The 20,473-nt window shown below is 31.7% G+C and overlaps 1 protein-coding gene across 4 annotated transcripts in view; it reads left to right on the forward strand.

Moving 5' to 3' along the window:
- Window positions 1–20,473, forward strand: part of LOC140450265 (E3 ubiquitin-protein ligase RNF144B) — a 393,953-nt gene that overhangs the window by 173,947 nt on the left and 199,533 nt on the right. The window contains exon 1 of one of the 4 annotated variants that reach the window (XM_072543789.1): window positions 5,674–5,850. The exons of the other annotated variants lie outside the window; for them this stretch is intronic. The gene's annotated coding sequence lies outside the window, so the exon portion shown is untranslated. Of the gene's footprint in view, window positions 1–5,673; window positions 5,851–20,473 lie in introns of those variants that run through there. 4 annotated transcript variants of the gene reach the window in all.

Consider the following 20,473-nt stretch of genomic DNA (forward strand, 5'->3'; position numbering starts at 1 on the left):
AGACCTACAAGTTCTTATGAACAAAATAAAACAAACCACATATTACAGTCAACAATATGGACTCAATATAAACGTTAAGAAGACAAAGCTTATGATAATTAGCAAAAAGAATAACAGAAGGTCAACTCTACGTCAACTAATCCCCTGTAGAAAGAGTGACGCACTACAACTACCTCGGCACCATAATAAATGAAGAATGGACCAACAACCAAGAGATCAGAGCACGCATAGGAAAAGCTAGATCAACCTTCAATCGGATGGGGGCCTTCTTCAAGAGTAACAACCTCTCTCTTGATACAAAAGTGATACAATCGTGGACCTTGAACGAAGATATGTGCAGAAAACTGAAGGCGCTTAAGATGTGGCTATATCGGAGAATGCTTAAGATCCCGTGGACTGACCGAGTCACAAATGAGGAGGTCCTCAGAAGAATGAATAAGAATCGAGAAGTACTGACCACCATCAAATCTCGAAAGTTACAGTTCTTCGGACATATTATGCGAAATGAATCCAGATATACTCTCCTTCAAGCCATCCTGCAAGGAAAAATATTTGGAAAACGAGGTCCAGGAAGAAGAAGAACATCTTGGTTAAAGAACCACAGAATCTGGTTTAATACAACATCTGTGCAGCTTTTCCGCGCTGCTGCAGATAAGATAAAGATTGCCATGATGATCGCCAACATTCGTAACGGATAGGCACATCAAGAAGAAGAAGAAACATGAGGGTAGCATTTTATTAATTGTAAGAACAGAAAATCTCAGATAAACATTCTGAATGCGAATAAACCACAATAATTGTAGTTAAAATTACATGAAGTGGCATTATACATATATATTATATACCTAATATAAAAATATCAATATAAAAATTTTTTGTTACTTGGTATTCCGAAAAAATCGTCTAATAGTTTCATTTTATGTGTCTCATAAATTTTGACAATTCAGATATGTATATAGTATACACTTTAAAGTAGATGACTTTAAATTGATATTAAATTAAATTTATACGATATATTTATATATCGATACAATTTTAAAGTGATATAGATTGAATAAATGAATTTTAATCAAATAAAAGATCAACCTGTCTGACCCGCCCGGATGTGACACAATCTAGTGTTGATATTACGTTGTGCTCTCCTGATTTAGCAAAAGAAATTACTTGGGACGTCTTAGATGACACATTGGGATCAAATCATTATGTAGTTCAAATGAATCTTTCTTCTGTTAATTTTCGTAATGAATACATTCTTCCAAAGTCCAAATGGAATGTTAATAAAGCTAATTGGACCAAATATTCTGATCTGATTGACCAAAATTTTCTTAACTATTCGGACAGCTTGTCTACCTCAGAGAAATATGACTTCCTAATGGAAAGTATTAATAATGCATCTTCTCAATCTCTGTCATACCAATCCTTAAACCAAATAAAGATCCCAACTTGGTACAATCATATAGGCCAATCTCTTTGATGTCGTGTGTTTTGAAGACTTTGGAAAGAATTATCAAAGTAAGACTAGAATGGTATGCGAAATTAATAGTTGTGGTACGGTTACTTCTTTTAGTATCTGCCATAGTGTTGCCATTTTATCCTGTCGAACGCTTTGCGTTAATACATATAAACATATGCGATAATATAAACATTTGCGATAATATAAATATAAACAAATGTATTATTGAATTCCCAATATTTTCTCTTTGTAGGAAAATTATATGGAGTAAATACTAGATAATATACTGCTACTCACAATATAACATTCAAAGTATTCGTTTTTATTGATGCTGTACGACTAGGTTTGCTCTGACTTAGCAATACCTGGTCAAGAGGGGAAAAGATAAAGAAAGAGAGTAATACAGGTGCTGAAAACATCGTTTTCCTTGTAATTTAAGGTCAAGATCATAATCTGAGCATAATTGCGATCCTCATATTTTGCATACTCAACTTCAATTGGCCCCTGTTCTATATACCTAGTACGTATTTCTATAATATTAGATTTTTAATGTCTAGCTGTTGATAAAACAACCTGTATGTTCGGTATGTTTGCACTTTTTTTAATTGTTTTACAGATTCAATATGAATAGAATAAATTTCAGAAATATTTCATGCGATACAAAATATTATAAATAATTATAAAGCTCATGACAAAGAATATATTTACGCATCTGTTATGGAAGAGACACACGTATAATGTCGAGGTCGTGAAGAAAAATAAAAAAGTATACATACCGTAAAACAGCTTTTAAATATTATCAGAACATTTTATGCATTTTATGCCCAAGAACGGTTGAAGTTTGTACATTTTGTACAACTTTTTAGGTTACATTTTAAATAGATCCACAAAGCTTATCTCTTTAAAACAAGCACCCTTTTAAAATGGTTACTATTTATTTATTTAGCGTATAGCTACATCATAGTTGAATTTTGTGTATAAACAAGGAGGGCAGTACATTACGAACAGTAAATACCAATAATTAATTTTCATAAACAAACATTTAGTTGACAAATATATTTAATTGATTCTTTGGTTGCAACTAAAAAATCGGACGGATCGCGCACAATTTGGGGAGGGTATTTTCCCTAACTGAAAAGTGAATCGGTGCACCTGTAACAGTTCGTTCTTATTATGTTCAGTGTAGCCCAGGTTCGTCTTAGTTGGCCGAAACCCTCTGGCTTCCGTGTGATGTAACGTACAATGGCCTGGTAGGAAAGATAGAAAGCACTGTAATATAAAAATTAACCCAAGGAGAATGGGAATTAACCCATAGTTTCTTATTGGCACTATGAGATAAATGAAGAATTCAAGGTTCAAGTACGTTCTCCTTTCAACCGGCTCTTAGGTGATAAAAGGAGAGCTTTGGCACGTTGGTCTACAGATTGTATATTAGGAACAGTGGATACTGAATTCAGGATGTTACATACAAGCTATATTTATTATTAGCTGAAACGTAATATATTTAACTAGACGATTCTATTTACGAAACCAAAATTCAGATTTTTGCTTTAATCTGTGCCTTCTATAAATTTGTAAGGCAAAAGAGACGATGGTAAAGATGAAAGAGATATATCTTTTTCGTCTTCTTCCTCTTTATAAGCAATTTTCTGCTTATGTGGTTATTCCATTCTTTTTTTCTATTTTGTATCCATTTATTTATACACTGTACGTCCCATTTTCTTCTAATGTCTTCACTTCTCTTTCGATCTCTCGGCGTATTTCCTGCAATTCTTCTCAGTACTCTCATCTGGCCGTTTCCAGTAGCCTTTGCGTTGTGGCTGTGTCGGGTCTTGTTTCTGAGGTGTTAATGTGTTTTCTTCGCCATATAGTATTATTAAGGCATCCTGTCAGTCTATTTGCTTTTTGTACTTGATCTCTCACTTCTTTGTCCAGGACTCCATAGCTGTACAGTGTAATTCCCAGGTATTTTATTTCCATTACTTGTTCAATACTGATGCCATCAATTTCTGTTTTAAATCTGGTTGGTTGTATGCTGACTACTACTGTTTTAGTTTTCTGAGATGAGATTGTCATATTGAATTCTTTTGCTCTTATGTTAAATCTGTGAACCACTCTTTACAGACTATTTTTATCTTGGGCTACCAATATTGCATCGTCTGCGTAACAGAGTATTTTTATTTCTTTGTTTCCCATTCTGTATCCTCTTCCTTTGTCAACGCTTTTGATGATTTTATCCATGACTAAATTAGGTTACTAATTTTTCTATACTTCCTGACAAGAGCATGTTCTCGGCGGTCGTGTGAGGGGGCTGTGTAGCACAATGTTGATAGCTAGTATATTGATGAGACCTTGATTTAGTTTAAAGCTTGGTTTTGTTGGACGTCAACACGTTTGGTATGTGGGCTATTGAGCCATACCAGTGCACAATACTCGAACTGAACACGCCAGCATTCAATAACTGCCAAAACTTTAGAATAAACTAAAAATTGACAAGTAGCTGGTCCAGATAATTTAGATGAGTGTTGAAGTTCTAAAGCTAGTGAACAAGGAAAGTAGTAATCTAGTACTTACGTTCTTTAACAGAATATATAATACTGGAAAGATACCCAAGCAATGGCTCCAATCTACATGTAACGACTATCCTTTGATAAGTCTTGGGTGTCATTCACTATAAGTATTTCTACGAATCCTACACTCTAGACTATGGATAAAAATAGATAAAAACATAAGTGGAAGTAAATTTGTTTTCAAAAACGGCATGAGCGGCACCAGAGATGCTTTATTCGCAATGCGAATAAGCATTGCAATATTAATCCAAAAAAGTATCAATCAGCAGAAGCATATCTTCGCATGTTTTAGGGATTATGAAAAGGTATTCGATAGCGTGAAGCACAACAAACTTATAAATCTGCTCAAACAAATTGGGTTAGACGGTAAAGGTATAGGGATTATCAAGAACTTGTAATTAGAACCAGTCAGCTTACATAAAAGTCGGAACTATGACACCATCGGATATTTAAATTCTCAAAGGAGTCAGACGCTCTCACCACTCCTGTTCAATTTATATTCTAAATCCATTTTCCAAGAAGCCTTTGAAGAAATAGGCATAAAGGTGAATGGAACACTTATTAATAACATCCGATATGCTGACTACTCGGTCCTCCTTGCCAATGATGAGAAAGAGTTACAGTTCCTAATAAATAAAGCCATTAACATAAGTCAAAACTATGGTCTTAAAATAAATATAAAGAGAACAAAATTCATGTCAAACATGAGCAAACGTGGTATAGACAATGTCAGAGTACCGATAGAAAATCAAAGCATAGAAAGAATAAAGATATGTAAGTACTTGTGATGCTGGCTGCTGGCTAAACGATAAATGGGATCCTGATAATAGTTAAAATTAGATCGAAATAGCCAGAAGTACGTTCTTCAAAATGAAAGCACTATTCTGCAAGAGAGACCTGAGTCTGACTACTAGATGACGTGCTATTAAATGCTACGTACAGTCTACACAGTTGGGCGGAGTTGAGGGATGGACGTTAAATACAATAACCATGTCACATCTCTGGATTCTTTTGAGATATGATTGTACCGCCGGTTATTGGATATAGCATGGATCGGCCAGTATTAAATGATCGAGTGTTGGAAAGAATGCATAAAAATTGACATCTAGAACTATTGACAATAGTTAAGCGAAGAAAAGTAGTTTATTTTGGCCATATCTTTGGAAACGATAAGTATGGTTTTCTGCAGTGGATGTTTGAATGAAAAATCGAAGAAAGACGTGGCATCGGACGAAAAAAGTTCTCTTAGCTGGGAAACTTATGCCAATGCTTAATATCGGCACAATTATACGATTAGTACAAAATAGAGAAGAAATCCAGTTGATGGTCGCCAACTTTCGATAATAAGAAGGTACTTGAAGAAGAAGGTATATCTGTTCCCCATCTAACTACATCTTACACACAGCCTATCTCTTCGTTTCCTAGGTGGTCTTTTCTGCCTTGTAGTTTTTCGAATGTTGTACTTTATTTACGGAGTATTATCGCTGTGCATATTAAGTACATAAATGATAAGCAGCAGAACAATCGTTAAAAGTAGTGTTATTAAAAAGTCGCTTTGTTTTACTACTGACTGATAACATATCTTTTATTTTTTTATTCATGATAATAATGAGAGTACTTAAATGACAATGTATCATTTCTGATTTAGTTATCGTTTCTGACCCATATCTGATCCGTTTCTTACGTGACACAACTAACGATTGGATAGTTTAGTTCCTAGTGAAAGTGGTGTATAATTCTATGCAAAGGTGTGTTTTTTATTTGACAGAATTGGAATTTTAACGTGAATTTGATAGGACATGTTTATATTGATTAATCAAAATATAAGTAAGTAAACAATTAAAATATGCCATTTGTTTATGAGTTTCAAATCAAAACCATGCTAAATTATGATCCGAATCTAAATATCTCTCATATATTTCATTGGTAATCATATAAAGATCAGCGATAACATGATGGGGAAATTCCCCATTATCTTTCTATGTATATCCGCTCTATTATCTGCAGAATCACTTTATAAGGACATAATAGTATTAGAATTGTGGTAAGGGGAATCAAGATAAATATGGCTAATTTGTATATTTGTAGTGATTCAGCTTTTAGTCTGATGATAGTGATGTTTTTATCCCTATAAATTTAAATCTACAAAAGAGCATTGTAGGTCTATAAATTAAATTCCACGAAATAAATATTTACAGTAGAAATTACTTCAGAAAAGACGAAGATCTCATAAGACGATTTTGTCACGTTTGGAAACAGGTAGATCATTGCTGGGAGCTAAATTTGAGGAATCTGGCAAACGTGCACTGATGTAATACCAATTAATATATTTTGGTCAAAATATATACTTCTTCTTTTTTGGTGCCGTATCCGTATTCATACGTTGACTTTCATTATGTTTACAATGTCCTGAAACCTTTCTTTATATTACTCAGCGATGAAAATTTCTTTCGACCAATATATGTATTTCGCTCCACTTTTCCTTGCATTAGAAGGCTAAGTAGATGGTATTTAGGTCCTCTAATTATAATGCGAAGTATTCCGTTTTTTCTCCTCTTTATGATGTTTATGTTCGGACGTTCAGAATTCATCATTTTAAGAACATCTTCATTGGAAGTGTGCGAAACTTACAATAGGGTTTTAGGATCCGTCGATAGCACCACAATTCCGATGCTTTTAATTTGTTCAGCATTGTGATTTTTAATGTCCATGTCTTACAACCATATAATAGGATGCTACACATAACATTTCAGAACCTTCTTGCGGATATGCAACGACAGGTTTCTGTTACATAAAACTGGTTTCCAGGTCCTAACAGCCTTACGTGATATTTAGATCCTGGTTATTATTTCTTCATCGAAGTCACAATTTACATTTAACCAGCTGACAAGATATTTAAAATTATTTACACGTTCTATCTTATCTCTACATTAAGAGAAAGTAGACTTTGATCTATATTTATCTTTCCAACTTCAATCTTATAATATTTGTTGGAAGAATTGCCAATAAACTTAAGGCAAATATGTGGTTCATGTAGGATGTTGCACCTTCCGATTATACGAGGGCAGTGAAGAACATACTTAAATACCAACTGAATGCTGGATTGCTCGAGTCGTTTTCCTTGGCCTCCACGTAGCCCAGAATTTAATCCGCTCGACTTTGGTGTATGGAGCGCAATTAAACAACGTGTCTACAAGAATTCCATTAACACTGGCAACCAACATTGGAAAGAAATAAATACTGCAGCAGTTTATTTTGTACCAATGACGCTATTTAATATGAGACAATCTTTTATTGAACGTATTGTTCCAGAAATGAACATATTGTTTTTAAAATATAAAATAAAAATGTAATTCTTAAGACTTTTCTTAGTGTAGAATAACTAGAATAGTCACTTCATCAAGTTTGTTCGCTACACCCGACTGACTGGCGTCTGACCCTCTTAAATATTTTTTCACACCTAAATAAAATAGGAGTAATCTTCACGTTCACGCATCAAGTAGTGATTTATCAGTTCAAGTTCACACATCGCCATCGAGGCATCGAGTATTTAAAAACTCTCAATTCACGTAAAAAATACTTCTCTCCGCCGAAATCGGGCATTTTCTCATACCGGTTTAGTTTTACGTGTTATAAAGAATTTTTGATATTGTATAGTAAGCTACAGCCGGGTTGGGCCTCTCTACTCTTAAAAGATTTAATTATAAATCGATAAACTCAAAAGTGCTTTTATTTCTCTGGAGCTATATTTGCTCATATTAAGAATACTTATCCTTCAACGGTCACTGAAGAACCAAACCTATGGAGATACATCCATTCACAAGTCCTTTTAAGTAAGGCTTGGAATCCAAAGATTTCCAACCCTCTTATGTAGGTAGCCAGTTACAAGGCTCCCTCACGTATTGATAATATAATTATATAATTAAACACTTTATTAATTATCCTACTGATTTATGTAAATAAATATTAGCGTATACTATTTTTTCTTTACTATTTTGGAAACTATTAAGTTAAAGGTATTTCGTACGAAAATTCAGAAGTATTGATGCTTTTGTCTATTTTGCTTCGTTGTGTCTGCAGTAATTGCGTTAAATCAGAGGTATACAGCTGATTTAGTTTTGAAGTTGTAACCATGGAACGATTCAGAAAAGTTGGGTGCCAGAGTGTAACAATATAACTACCTCTGAAAGTTGGGAGCTAATGTAGAACAATAAAACTCACAATTTTCTTTGGAAACCAATTGTTAGGCCTCCTTTAGCTTAGCCTCTCAGGTGTGAGAACGTCTTATCTTAAAAGTAAATCTGAACAATAAGTTTGGCTGGAACAAATAAACCAAGATATTAACATATTTGTTGTACATAAATAAATATAAAATAAATTTTAATAAGATATTAAAAATCAAAGGAAATCTTGCCTATAAGCTTTAAAAATATTAAATATGATACTTATGGCATCACTGGATAACTTGCTGTTGGCTTCAAAGAAATGTAGACCGGATAACTTGCTGGAGATGCCGGTATCAAGCTCGTTTTAGTTCTGAGCAGCTATTATTCTACGCAGCTTTTACGTTCTGCATATCTGCTGCAGTTGTCATCTCATGTGTGTGGTGCACAACAAGGCTTTTATAAAGTTCTACCCAACAACGGGGAACAGGAAAAATAATAAGGCCCATAAAAACTAAAATAATAAATCTTGAGTTAGTGACTGCATAGATTTTAAAATATTTCCTTGTCATATGGTGATTGAAAATAATTACAATATTAAATAGAAAATAGCAAATTGGCAAGGATAAAATGAATATAATTATTATTAAACAAATTAGTTAAATTATAATAAAGATACTAAGTGCATATGGGAATAATACATTGAAAAATAAAACGTGGTATGTAGTTTTAGGTTAAGGCAAATACGAAATTACAAACCAACAGATATACTCCATTCGCTTAGCTCGGGCATATTTTGACAGATTCATTGTCGGAAACCTACAACACAACAATTCCTACTTCTCCGTATTAATAGCTCAATTATACTACTATTGCAGACTTCTTTCTTTGAAAAAAGAAGAATTATTCTAAATAGTGGATGTGTATACTAAATCCATAACATTTTGGGTAGTATATATTTAAGAGATATATTTTAGTTGTTATAATTTAACATAACTATTTATTATTAAGACTAATTTATTATTTATTACTAAGAGATTTACTATGTAAATGAATTTTTAACTGAAACATACCTTTTATAAAGGATATTTTTCTTTCTTCATAATTAAAGTGACATGACAGATCAGAGTTGTCAACTGACAGATATACTGCCTATTGAAGTGAGGCATAGAAGTTTATATGTTTCATGTCTGTGACATAAAACAGACTGGAGTCAAATAACTGAAACAGGAAATATAACTGAAATAATTGAAGATTGAAAATGAAAAATAAAGATTAAATAGGATATTTAGTTATAGAATAAAATATTTTTAGAATAAAATATTTTTAAGAATAAAATATTTTTAGAATAAAATATTTTTAGAATAAAAATAGTAAAATGAAGGAAAAAGTCAATAAATGAATAAAATCAAAAGAAATTAAAATAAAATAATTATTAAAATAAAAATATCAAACATATGACGTTTGTAACATTACAAAGTTTTGATTGAAATCTGTTGAGTTTTGATGTTATTAACACGTATTTTGTTTTCATTGAAATAATGTATCTTTAATATTTTTTGACACATATACCGCTAACTTTAAGAGCAAAAAAGTTAAGCGTAAATTTATGCATCCTCTATCAGGTACATCAAAGTATGCATCAAATTATAATTCCTTATACTTAAAAGCCCGCGCTTATAATTGTTTATACATAAATTGTCCACAAACATGAAAGTTATAGAGAAAAATAAAATTTTTTATGTCATACTAGTTTATTACTAGCGGACCAACACGACATCGAGTTTTTTAAATGAAATTTTTATTTTGCGAGAAAAATATACAATATATACAATGAATGGAAGTAAAAATATTTTTATCAATAACTCAAAAACTATAAATGATAATTTCGTGAACTTACATTTTTGAACTCTACGTTGAATTCTCTATTGATTTGACTAATAAAAACGAAACCGGAAGTCGACCTCAAAACCGGAATGCAATTTTTAGTTCATCAAATGTCGACATGGATATCATTTAGCAGTTAATTTTGCATGCTGATCACGAATCCGGTGTCAGATTAGCTCTATCTTAACGTTTTATGCGCGTTTCGGGTCACTTCCGGTGTCGGATCGCAACCGGAAGTACATATTTAGATTCGTCTCGACGAGACCTTTCGATCCATATATACATTGTGGGGTCTAAAACTTAAAGTAAATTTTAACTTCTGGTCATCTCAAAACCGGAAGTGAATTTTTGTACCAAAAGTATATCTTGACAATCTCATACGTAATACTAATAATATTCCGAAAAAATATTTTAATTATCTAATAGGGTTTTTGAGTAAAGTGGTGGACAAGAAAAGGGCTTAGCGTTTTAGTATATAAGATTGTGCTTTTATTGCTTAGTTACCAACTATTTCTAAGTTACTTAGTTACCATAAAGTGTACTTTATGTCACGCACGGGCGTAAAGATACAAACAAAAAGATAACTTAATAGAAACATCTTTATTTAACAACATTTCAAATTGACAATGTTAATATTCTTATTTACGCATTAACCATTGAATATTTGGACCACAGGGAACTCGGAGAAAATGTTTCGGCGAGATCGGCAAAGTATACAAGTAGCACAGTTTCACTAATGTGTTCTACATGGTTTTCTGTCATCCAGTGCTGTAATTTTGTATATTCTTTGTCGTAGGCATCTCTCGACTTATGTGGTAGTAACTTTTGCGTTACCGTAACTTTGCGTTTGCGTAACTTTTGCAAACCCGAGGGCCTCTGGCCCTCATAAACATAACATAAACATCTATTTAATACTCTTGGTACATAAATAACTATAATTTACAGTTTAAAAACCTGTATCTTTCTTATTATTAACATTTTATTAAAGCAAGTTGGCTTAAATCGTAATATTCTAAAGTGTAGGATCTACTGTTTCTTTTTGTACAATTACTAAAGGACCATTCTGTATACTTTTCATCTATTTCTAGCCCATATTCTGCGTTAACTTTTTACGTAGTTAAAATGGCAATGAAGATTATCTATAATGTTTACATCTTGCATGTCAAAGTTCACGCCGAATAGATTTAATAATCAATAAAGTACAAATGCACACGCAACTTACCACGCCAACAAGTTGCCTGTATTGAGCGTTGAAGTAAACACGTCAAATAGTGGATAATAAAAGATCTTATCCAAAAAGTGGATATCCAGGATAAAAACGAAGAAGAAATGAATAGGAATACTCATTTCTCCTATAAATAGTGGATAATACAAGATCTTATCCAAAAAGTGGATATCCAGGATAAAAACGAAGAAGAAATGAATAGGAATACTCATTTCTCCTATAAATTTGTAGACATATGAAAAAGTATCATATACTAGAACTATTAATTAATTAGGCTCGATAAAAATCTGTATATGATAGAGCCCAAAACATCAGCCCCAACGAAAATGCATTTCAGTAATAAAAAACCTGTTAACAAAGGTCTTAATAAAAAGTGATTATCCAGTTTCTATTCTCTATTTGCTCTCTCTTTCTCCAATGGCGCTACAACCCAAATCGAGCCTTGGCCTCCTCCAAACTATTCCTCCAACCTTGCCGGTTCCTCGCCGATCTTCTCCAGGTTCTCACGTCTAGCAAATTTTTCACTTCATCTTCACACCTTTTCGCTGCTCTTCATTTTGGTCTTGTGCCCTGCATTTTACTATCTAGGGCTCTTTTTGGCAATCTTTCAGTCTTCATTCTCACTACATGACCAGCCCATCGAAGTATCTGAAGCTTCTGAAGAACGAATTCTGAGATCGGTGCCTCTTTGGAACAGTTGATAGAGTTCATGGTTGTACCTGGATCTCCCTGCTCCGTTTTCGTTAGTAGGTGCAAATATCTTCCTTAGGACTTTTCGTTCAAAGACTTCTAGCTTTCGTTTTGTGTCTTCTGTCATCACCCATGTCAAGCATCCATAACATACTATTGGTGTGATAATAGTCTTGTAGACCCTAATTTTCGATCTCCAGTGTGTGTTTTTGAAGCGGAACACATGGGCGAGTGAAAAGTAAGCTTTCTTACTGGTTCTTCTGTTCCATCCGTGTTTAATGTAATTCCCAGAACTGTAAAACTTTTTTAAACAGTTTTAATATCGTCCTCTAAATCAACTGTGCGTTTGTTTCCTCTAGCTCTTGCCTGTGTTAGTTTTTGTCCTTTGAATATTTATTTCTAGTCCAGTCTCTTCTGCCCCTGTTTTTAATTGTGAATATATTTCTGCCGCCTGTTTTATTCTGTGACACATAATGCTAATGTCATCGGCACAGGCGGCAATCTGTATTTATTTATTTGTTAGCATATAACCTCTTCCTATATTCAGCTATCTTATCACATATTCAAGAGTCAGGTTGAATAGTGTTAATATATAAACAAAACAACATTCAAAATAACCAACACACTGAGAACTATTATGTCCAAAACCAAACCAAACAACACAGAGGAGAGATCAAAAAACTGCATTTATAAAATAACGTTTGAATGTAACAATTTTTATGTGGGAGAAACCTCAAGACCATTAGGTTTTAGGATAAATTAGCATGAATCATACATCAAAAACAAGACATTTCGACAGATCCCAGATGTGCAAACATGCCTGCAAAACAATGTCTTCAGATAGACTCAAAGGAAAGATGCATCAATAGTCATGGAAGAAGCAGACAGCAAAAAGAGAAAAATGAAATAGTTATACACATGTGGAAATTACGTATGAGAAACTACGCATGAGAAAAACCATTAATCGAAATTAAAAGCTGTGGAGTAAAAAATTTAAGTAAAAAGACACCTAGAACAAAGTAAGATAGAATAAAAAGGAAGATCTTTATAAAATTACAAACCAAAAACCTGTAATGAACTATACAGTATGATGCAAATGTATGGAATAAATTCATTATTTCAGAAACAGACGACTTTTAAAAAAAATCTTAAAACACGTCAATTTTAATTTTTAAATGGCCATCAACTGCTATATATGTGTTGGACATTGCGTCATCAGTGACGGCGTAATCACGTAATCGACGATTTTTTTAAATAAAAACCAAGGTCACGCGACAGCTCATTTGAAAGGTCTCCTTATCGCCTTTGCAACGATATAATAATTTGAATATTTATTTCTACAGGGTTAACCAAAAATGTTAGTTTATTAATACAATTAACTTACAATAAATGTTTACTTAAATACAATTAAATTACAACAAATGTTTACATTGGCGACCTTCAGCAATAATATAATGTGAAAGATGGGCGATAAATTCTTTTCTAACGTTTTCGATGACTTGAGGTGCTATTTGTGCAATTTCCGATTTGATGCGCTCCTTCAACCCTTCTACATTATTCGGTCGATTTTGATACACTCTGCTTAAATATCCTCACAAAAAAAGTCTAACGGAGTCAAATCTGGAGACCTTGGTGGCCATTTGATGGGCCCCCTTCTACCTATCCACCTACCTGGGAAAACGTTATTAAGGTAATTTTGTACCTCAATGCCGTAGTGTGGAGGAGCCCCATCATGTTGGTACCACAAATCATTTCTATTTGGTAATGGCAGATTCAGCGGTGGCAACAGATAATCCTGAAGAAATTCTAGATAACGAGAAGCAGTTAAGTTTTCCTCAAAAAAATATGGCCCTACAATTTTATAATATTATATTATATTATATTATAATATTATTATATTATAATGCCGGCCCAAAACATTCACCTTCTCAGGATATTGTGTACTCTTTCATCCAATGTGGATTTTCATTGCCTAGTATCCATATGTCTGGCGATTTACGTGACTGTTCAGCATAAGAGACGTTTTATCAGAAAAAAGTACCTTTTGTATGTCTCTGTTACATGTTTCCGTAACGGTTTCGCAGAATTCGATTTTTCTACATAAGTCATCTTTTAATAGCTCCTAGACCAGATGTACTTTGTATGGATGCCACTTCTCCTTTTTTAACACTTTTACAACAGTTGATTGGTAGACATTCTTATCTAGTGCGACCTGCCTAGAACTGGTATGGTGATTTTCTTGAAACGCCAGTACAACGTCCAGTTTCTTAGCTTCGGATATTGATTTTCTACCACTTCTGGGAAGATCTTTTAACATGGCTCGTTTTTCTAGTTTTACTTACTGTTGATTGAGTAATTGGTTCGCTATTGGGGTATTTAGCATTAAATAAATTACGAACTTCTGCTCGAGTCCTCGCTCTATCTCCATAACCAATCATGATTAAAATCTCGATTCGTTCTGTTTCTGTTAGTTTCATTTTTGTAAATGCTGTGATTAATGTCGGCAAAAAACTCGAAGAGTAAAAATTTGACAGATTCACAGATCATTGACAAACAAAAACGAGTCAATGACAATATTAATTTAAATATTTTTGAAAAATTACTTGGAATACTTACTACAATAATTAATTTCAGATTATAATGTAGCATTGTTTATTATCAATGTATTGTTTTTTCGGAACCTGCAAAAAACACTATTTTGTTTTAATCCCAGTGGCGTTCCTTAGTGTATTTTAGTTCAGTAAATGAATATTTATTGTAACTCTATGTTACTTAACAAAGTTCATAATTTTGGTGAACCCTGTAGAAATAAATATTCAAGTAATTCCATCGTTGTAAAGACGATAAGGAGACCTTTCAAATGAGCTGTCGCGTGATCTCGGTTTGTATTTAAAAAAATCGTCGATTACGTCATTACGCCGACACTGATGACGTAATGTCCAACACATATACAGCAGTTGATGGTCATTCAATAATTAAAATTGACGTGTTTTAAGATTTTTTTAAAAGTCGTCTGTTTCTGAAATAATGAATTTATTCCATACATTTGCATCATACTGTATGACAAAAACAATAATTGGTATAGGCACATTTACAAAAGGAAATCCGAGATATTCGCAAGACAACTTTTGAAGGTGGGAATATGATAACAAGACAAAAATTTACGAAGAAATCGATATATCAACTATATAGGTCAAAAAAAAAGGAAAATCACTAAACGAGATAAATCTAAGTGACAAACGATATATAAAATGAAAGAAGTGACTGAAAGAAAATTCGGCATCCCAATCTGGTACCTCAAAATGACATAAGAATATGAGAAGAAATATGAGGTTCACATCGGATTCATAATATGTTCATCTAATAAATATCCGTACATCTCTTTTGTTTTCCTCATATTTGCTGGTACTTTTATCGCAATTTTTATAAAATTTGCAATCTGAACTTTTAGCTAGTAGAGGTCAAGTTTTATCATGTTTTAATTTTGATTTTTTTAGCTCATACATGTTATTCAACATAGTGCAAAAATATTTTATAAATAATTGTTCCCATAATAAAAATTTTTACGGCTTAACAATCAACTAATAAAATAAACAAGTTTTTTTTAAATTTTGTATGTTTTTCCAATTTTGTTAATATTATCATAAATAATGTTCTTTATTGTCTTAAAAAAATTAACACCTACGTCAATGAACAGAAAAAAATGTTATAAAAACTATAACTGACCCAAACTTTAATATTTTCAGCTCTTTTAGTATTTTTATACACAATTTGTATGTTAAACAGCCCGAGATAAGAGAATAAGTAACAGCAACTCCACTCAAAATCTTCTTTAGATGTGGGTCTTCCCATTTGTTTTTTCATTCTTTTTTTTTTTCGTGAACCATGTACCTACTCGTCGGACATACCTCGTTTTGTCGGAATGTTGTCTCCTGTTATATAAACAACATACTTGAAATCGACTTCGTACATCACACACATACTTCTTGTTTAATTTAAGCCTACACCATGACTATTATTGTGATAAATTACTATTTTTGCAATTTCTTGACGCCTTATTTTTCACAACCATAATTTACAGCACTTCATTATTATACCAAATAGCAATAATCGAAGTAGCCATGGTAACCAGAAATACTAACTTCACACTACATTCGATCTATCAAGAAAATGATGTATTTCATGCGGGACGCGAGACGGGACAAGCTGTCCCGTCCGTCGAATTCATTCTAAAAAATTCTAAAATTCAAATTTTATCAATAAAGAATTTTGAAGAATTTTGTCGTCTAGTATAATTTATGTGTTAACTTTGTCCAGGAATATATTACTAGCCCTTAAGTTACTATGTAGGTGTACGGGTTTTTTTCTGCAAGGCATCGTAGTATTATTTTTATAGCCCTGTTTTATTATACAAAAATCATCGATTTCATGGCAAAATTTTTCGCAGGTATCTAAAGCTTTTAAGACTTAGGTGGGGGTTACTAGATGACGAATAGATGAAAAAGTACTCGTATTTTTACCTTCCGTTTTTTTTAAACAATAGTTTATGGTCACAATTAGATTTTTTGTGTATACGTTTTTTCTCTAATATTTTACATTTATATCATTTTTTTATATCAAGAATATCTTTATTTTCCCGTTATACACCAATTTATAAATTTTATTAATTTTTTTTATTAAAAAAATAAAATATTAATACATTTGAACATCGAGGAATTACCGTCTTTTAAATTTGTGCGAAATTTTTCCCCGCGATCGGTCAAATAGTTTAAAAGTTATTTAATTTATTTATCCCTAAGGCTAAATATTTAAAGTATTGACCTTACTCTATTAATGATGCTAGACACATTTAGCAAATTTCATAGGATTCTTTAAGACTTAAACTATCTCAGAAGTTAAATGCATATTTCGTTTTCATCTAATTTATCTACAAAATAAACGTTTTGAAAAAGGGGTATGTTTTTTACTTATAAAGAATTGTAATAACTTCTATATTCTTCAAGCTACAGACTTCTACGTACAACCATTGGAAAGCTGGTAAAAAAACTCACATTAAAAAAAACCTTCTATGACCCATAGGAACGAATTTAGGGACTATTTTTAAAAAAATCATATCTCCTATGTTTATAAACATTAAGAAGTAAAATGTGCACACATTTTGAATGTAAATCTAAACTTTATATTAAAACTTATAGCTATAAAATTCATTTTTCGAAGCTTACAACCATTCGAAACGAAGGTACTTTCGAAAGATCGACATAGGAAAGTGGAGGGGAGAACTGTTCCGGCTTCGTTTTTTTTTCGGAATTTCAAATTGAAAGACGTAGGAAAAATTTACATTTTCTCTGTTTCCATTGCAACTAGAAGCCTCTTTTTTTAATCTGGGGTTCTGGGGTAGCTCGTGGAAATATGAATAACTACATAGTTTTCACTTTCAACGTTCTTTTTTTTTTAATTTGGCTGGAATAGTCTGTCGCAGTATTAATAATGATGACATACTTTGACATAATTACGGTGAATTTTCCGGCCAGTGAAAACTATGTAGTTATTCATATTTCGACGAGCTATCCCAGATTTAAAAAAAGAGGCTTCTAGCTGCAATGGAAGCCGAGATAATGTAAATTTTTCCTACGTGTTTCAATTTGAAGTTCCGATCGCGAAAAAAAAAATGGAGCTGAAACAGTTATCCCCTTCACTTTCCTATGTCGATCTTTGGAAAGTACCTTCGTTTCGAAGGGCTGCAAGTTTCGAACAATTGGATAACAATGACAAGGAACAAGGATAACAATGAACAAGGATAACAATGACAATTCTATATCTATAAGTTTCAATATAAAGTTTAGATTTTCATTCAAAATTTGTGTAAATTTTACTTCTTATTGTGTATAAACAATGGAGATATGATTTTTTTAAAAATAGTCGCTAACTTCGTTCCTTTTGGTCATAGAAGGTTTTTTTTAAAGTGAGTTTTTTTTCAGCTATCCAATGGTTGTACGTAGAAGTCTGCAGCTTGAAAAATATAGAAGTTATTACAATTGTTTATAAGTAAAAAACATACTACCCCTTTCTCAAACGTTTATTTTGTACATAATTTCGATAAAAACGCAACTCTTAAAGAATCCTATGAAATTTGCTAAATGCTTCTAGCATCATTAATAGAGCAAGTTCAATAGTTTAAATATTTAGCCTCAAGAATAAATAAATTAAATAATTTTTAAACCTATTTGACCAACCGGGGGGAAATTTCGCATAAATTTAAAAGACGGTAATTCCTCGATTTTCAAATGTATTAATAACATTTTATTTTGTTAATAAAAAAATTAATAAAATTTAAAAATTAGTGCAAAAAATGCTTTTTGCAGATATCTCCGTAAATTATTTATCAATTTTAATTTAAAAAACGGGAAATAAAGATATTCTTGATATAAAAAAAACGATATAAATATTGTTTATGTAAAATATAAGGGAAAAAACTTATAGACAAAAAATCAAATTGTTTATATTGTATAAATTATTGTTAAAAAAAACGCAATTATTATTACAATTTCCATTTTTAATTGTGCTCCGCGGTACATAGGCCTTCACCTTATTTTAAGAAGTTTAATATTTTAAGAAAATCACCGTTGTTGTTATATATTAAATGTTCCAAGATGTACATAAAAAGTTCATGTACAATTATACACTTAATTTAGTGACAAACAAAAAACAGTTATTTACTTCGGTCAGCAATATTTTATTTGTCAGAAGCATTTGGAGGTTATTTCGCACTTTAATGAATGTAGCGCAAAGAAAGAAATACTTTTCGCAATTACTCATTCTATAACCTTTTAAAAATAACAAGGCTATTACGATTTTAAACATAAAGTAGAAGAACAAGTTGTTTTCTATTCTGCTGTGTATATAGAGTTAACATATTTTGAGTCAAGATGCTAACAAGGAACTAAACATTGTGTTTGTGTATTTAAAAAAATAAAGAAAGTAGTCAAATTAATTACTTTCAATAATCGAAAATATGAAGAATAAAAATGGAGACAACTATGTGTTAATATATATATATATATATATATATATATATATATATATATATATATATATATATATATATATATATATATATATATATAAGAAAAAGTAGTCCAAAGTTTTTTGACTAGTTTGGAAAAATATATGTAAATACTTTTTTCTTTTTGGGTGTGGTAGTCAATAAAAAATACAGCTTTGCTAAGGCGTACTATTTATTCTGAATCCAAGCTTTCGGTGGTTGTTTTTTTGCCACCTTTATCAAGGTCTACAAAGAAAATTACTATGTTGTAACAATTTGACTGGTGCCAAAAAAAGGCTATAAAAAACTAACATTTAAACTAAACACTAAAAACTTGCATTCAATGTACTGAATGTCCATCCACCTACATTGGTGAAACTGGAAGGAATCTGTCTAGCCGTATCATTTCTCATAAGAGTGATTGTAGATTAAACAAACCTACTTGTGCTTTGGCAGAGCATACTATCGATCTAGACCATAAGATAGATTTCAACAATGTAAAAATATTAGCCAGAGAGAAAAATCAATTTAAGAGAACTTTCTTAGAGATGGTACATATCAACAAGAGTGATAATAACAATCTGAATAAGAAATCTGAGATCCAGAATCTTAGCAAAATTTACAATTTTATATTGACTTTTGACTGAGCTATTTTGCATCTCAGAGTTTTCTTTTTTTTTCTTTTTTTCTTTTCTTTTTTTTAAAATTTCATTATTAATTGAATATTTTTGATCAAACTTCAGTTACTAATTCAGTTTTGTTTTGTTTGAGTTATTATTTTTTCTAAACCTATTTACTAAATACTATTTTCTTTCGTTTGCTTATGTTATAAATAACATTTTTAATTTCCCGCTTAATTTCAAGTTGGTAGTACTCAAAATTCATAAACAGTATTTTGTGAGACGTTAGTTTCAAAGTTGTTTTTTGTATTTTCTCCAAACTATTTAAACAATAATTGTCCACCCACTTTCTCTTTCTGCTCGTGAAATGTGACTGAAATCAAGCTTGCAACGACGACTGTTTTAACATGTCGTCCTTCATTTTGTTTTTAACTTTTAACGTATTTATTAATTTTTAAAGTGTTTTTTTAACAGTAACATTTTTAAGTTTAGTTGCAACTTCAGTATTATCATGTTATTTAACGTTGTTGTTTATGCCACGAATCTTACATTCGGGTAAGTTTTTTATAGTTTTTTATAGCCTTTTTTGGCACCATTCAAATTGTTAGAACATAGTAATTTTCTTTGTAGACCTTGATAAAGGTGGCAAAAAAACCACCGAAAGCTTGGATTCAGAATAAATAGTACGCCTTAGCAAAGCTCTATTTTTTATTGACTACCACACCCAAAAAGAAAAAAGTATTTACATATATATTGTTGTGAATTTATTAATTGTTATGTCTTTAATTTATAATGTCTTTACTAATTTATTATCTTGTTCCTA

Source organism: Diabrotica undecimpunctata, chromosome 9 (genome assembly GCF_040954645.1).
Source record: "Diabrotica undecimpunctata isolate CICGRU chromosome 9, icDiaUnde3, whole genome shotgun sequence".
In the NCBI taxonomy this organism is placed as follows: domain Eukaryota; kingdom Metazoa; phylum Arthropoda; class Insecta; order Coleoptera; family Chrysomelidae; genus Diabrotica; species Diabrotica undecimpunctata.